We start from the raw sequence: 4147 nt of genomic DNA, 5'->3' as shown, positions 1-4147 counted from the left end.
TTATTATTCTACACCTGTAACCCTTGTGCTATCCTAGGCACTTTAACGTTGGGAGTTGGGTCATCTAGACCCAGTAAACAGTGCCCTGAACCTTTTTTCTTCATTGATTTCTGATCTTCACTGGTGTCCATGGATTACATGAAATCTTTCCACCTTTATCCACCTTTGTCATGGTAGGGAGAACACGTCAATGTGAGGGTGGGGTCATCTAAGATAGCACAAGGGTTAAAAGAATTGGAGTGAGTCTTCAAGGAAGGCGTACATAAATTCCACATCGTCATGCATGCCAATGAAACCAAACAAACGCCCAATCTGCTGATACTTAAATCAAAACACCCAGTATCCTGGAATCATAGATAAAACTAAGTTCAAATTCCAGCTCCCATCCTTCCTTCCGGGAAAATTTTCAGGCCGAAATCTGGACTAATGATTAAGTAGGATTATGTGCTCTAAAGCAACAGCCGTGTCCTGTGTTCAAACCTTGGGAGAGGGACCGGGCATGTGTGGATGGAAGTGTGACTGTGACAGAGAGACACTCAGCAACAGGGAGAGCAGAGGAGAGCGAGCTTTTGTTCCAACTGAGCCCCTAATTAGCCAGGCTAATTGAGCTGTTAATTGATCTGTTGTCTTAATTAAACATCTCCTGACGCTTCTTTGCTCCTTGTAGTTGAGAATCTGAGGGGCTTGTGTGTGTGTGTGTTTGAGACCACGAGTGTGTGTGGAACACGGAGGTAGCTAGCCCAAAACAGATGATGATAATCTGAGTGGGCTGATGGCTCCATTAGACACTTTTGGCTTGTTTTAGTTTCAGGCTAAAGCTGTCATTATAGAGTTGTTTGGGGTTATCGTGGTGGCAAAATGCATTTACAGCAGAAATCTGATTAATTTAATCTTTGCAAGATGTACTTTGATAGAGCTGCCAATTTCAGCTAAATCTGTTGACTGGCAGGCAATGACTTTAATCACTAAATCAACCAAATCACATATTCTCTTTGAGAAAGCTGAGCCCTTGGTCTTTCCATAAGACATTGACTATTAATTCGAATTTTTAAATAACTTTTAATGCCAAATTATGATAAGTAGATATTCATTTACACATGTCGAAGTTAGGGAGTGAAAATTCCAATTAATGAGTATTAAATTTAAGCCTGTGGCCTCCCCCCATTGGTTTGGTATTATTTCAAATCTTGCTTTAAGCACCATGTCAACCTGGCCGGATGACACTTAAACCTTATCTTTCCCAAAATGGTTGACCAAGTAGGACTGCAGTTGCCCAACATCCAATCAGGCTGATCCAGATCCAAAGACAGGAAGACCATGCCCCCTCTTATCCTACAACTGAACCCTCATTCCAGCTAAACACAAAACATATTTACCTTCATAAGCCTGAAAATGGCCACCGAGGTGATATTTGGTGAAAAAATTCTCATTAATTTTCAACTTAGATAAAACAGGAAGTGCCAATAATAATGACTGGAAAAACATTGTCCTCTCTTTTGACTTGTCATAAGCTCTACAATAAGCTCCACAACTCAGAGGTGAATTTCTAATGAACTACTGCCGCTCTGCAGGAACTATGTCTTAGACAGCAACTCAGTTTTTTTGGGGGGGATTTTGGCTAAAAACAGATTAATGATAATTAAAAGGCAGCTATTAATTTTTTTTTTTTTTAATCGGAGTAAGTCTTCAAGGCATATATAAATTCCACATTGTGAACATCGTCATGCATGCCAATGTAACCAAAAAAATGCCCAATCTGCTGATACCTTTTTTTTTAAATCAGTAGAGGCAAGACAGGTGAAAAAGTTGTAATTTTTTTGTAGTTTGATGTGGAGTAGCCTGGAAGTGACTAGTCTTTTTCTATAGTCCTATAATGCCTGACATTGTCCAAACAGAAGGTCCACATTGAAAAGTGCAGTGAAAGCAGACCAAATTAGGTTTTTCTTTTTGGTTTTTCCCCTGTCAGCCCAAAACTGTTCTTACCACCATATTTTCAGTCTCCCGTGTTTTCTCCTTTTTATTTATTTATTTTGAAAGTACATTCAGGAGGTCATCCCCCTCTATGAATCCAGCCTCCTGTTGAGTGTGACGGCGTCTCCTCATTTGTGCTTGTATCTGTGTATTTAAGGGGCGAATGAAATGCAGGAATGCTAACTTTATCTGGAGCTGTGAGAGCCAGTGGCAGATGGCGCCTCAAGGCGCTTGCAACACCGGTGTTTCAAAGCGGGATAATGAGCACATTAAAGGTGGGCCTTCTCTCTGTGCGGCCAACAGTTGTCAGGAACGATGTGATGAAACAAGACCGGTGGCACCATGAAGAGCAAACAAAACATGAGATCTATGATTTATTCTGTGTTTAAAATAAAGCACTAGTTGATATCAAGATTTTTGTGACAAAAGTTTAAAAAATGTTTTTATTACTTCAGATATTTTAGCCAGAACAAATTAGACTATTATGGAGGTCATGTTACTATAGCAACAAAAGACTGTCATTTAACACTTTTTTTTAAGTATTTCAAAATAAATGTTCATGTGGAATCTTATGCAACAGAGTAAATGGGAAGTATATAAATTATTTGACTCATTACAGACGGTTAATATATCTTAAATGTTTATTTAAATAGGTCTGGGTTTTTTTTCTGTTAATGTTTTTTGGTTTTTTTTGTCTACACCCTGTAATGTTAACATCCTAAGTGTCTCGCTGTCTTGTGGGATTTCTGTGCACATGACAAGTTAAGTTAGCAAAAGCAAAGCTGCACATCCGCAGCTCCTCTGACAGACTTTCGATCTTAATTGGATGTTTGTCGAATTTTAAGGAACACCAGATCTCTTTGTAGGATTTAAGACATTCTCCGGAGTTGTGCCAAGAAGAAAGACTTACAACAAAATAATATTTGATTTTTTAGAATATAGCAGCACGGTTTGCAAGTTTGGATTATTGTTTATTTCAGTGAGAACAGAGACGAGATCATGATTTTTTTTATTTAAGTGTGAGTTTAACAGAAGGTGAAGCCCGGCTACCTGCTAAAGAAGTGTGAGTGCATCCACCGTCAGCTTCATGGCAAACTCTGGTGTCATTATATTAATGATGGAGGCGGTCCACTGCACACTGGGCCACATGGCCAGCTGTAACGGATGAGTGGAGGGGGAAACAGGAAGTCATCATCCAATTTCCTGCAGCTGCTTCACACCAACTGACCGCACATGAATAAAAGCAGGTGTTTTTCCTCACAATCACATTTAGGATTTTTCAAAATAAAATCCCAAACCCATTTCATTCTTCAGACGAGCTGCGGAGCTAAGAGCGGGGAAGTCCATTAGATGACACGACAGAGCGGAAACAAGTCTTATGCGAGTGTGTGGGTGGAACAAGTGTGCGTGTGTATGTGTGTTTATGAGTTTGTGGCAATGTGCCTGTGTGGGTTTGCTTGTGATTGAGTCAGGGTGCATTTCTCTGTTTGAGGGAAACTTTGACAGCCTGGTGTCTTTGTTCTAAAGTTCAGACAGGGAAGCAGATGGCTCTTCTCAGTATGACTTAGCAAGCTAGCTAGCCATGGCGTGCCTGCCTGGCTTCCCCTGATAGCACTCTATACATCAAGGCTATAGTTGCTATGTGTTCTAGCAACACAACAGTTAGTACAAAAGCCACTATGCGACTAGGAAAACACAAATTTAATGGCTTTGTGCTAATTATATTTGAACTTTATAATTTATTGTGATGATCTCATAGAATCCTGTGCTAAAAATATGTTAGCTTGTAAAAACGTCAACCTTCAAACACAGTAGTAATGTTGTTTATGACGACAAACAACTCATTTTTGTTTATAACTGAAGGGCAACATTTGAACTTCCTCTTTAAAGACAGGTTTGAAAACAAAAATACATGGAGCCAAGTCAGTTCACCAGATGACCACTAGGGGTTTTCTCCACACAGTCTGTAAATAAAGACACAGGAGGGGTGACGTCACAAACAGAAAATAACTCATCTCCGGCTCCAGCAAAAAAAAAAAAAAAATAGGCCAATTCAGTCGCCTTTATTCTGCTATACAGGTGCCGCCACTTGAAGCCAGTTGACAGTGATTGGTCCAACTCAGTTGAAGTCAACATTTCTGGGGCAACTACTTTGACCAATCAGGAGTGAGCTTGA

This window comes from Oryzias latipes, chromosome 22 (genome assembly GCF_053564925.1).
Source record: "Oryzias latipes strain Hd-rR chromosome 22, Olatipes_Hd-rR_3.1".
Taxonomy (NCBI): Eukaryota; Metazoa; Chordata; class Actinopteri; order Beloniformes; family Adrianichthyidae; genus Oryzias; species Oryzias latipes.
Note: the sequence above shows the minus strand (reverse complement) of the source record.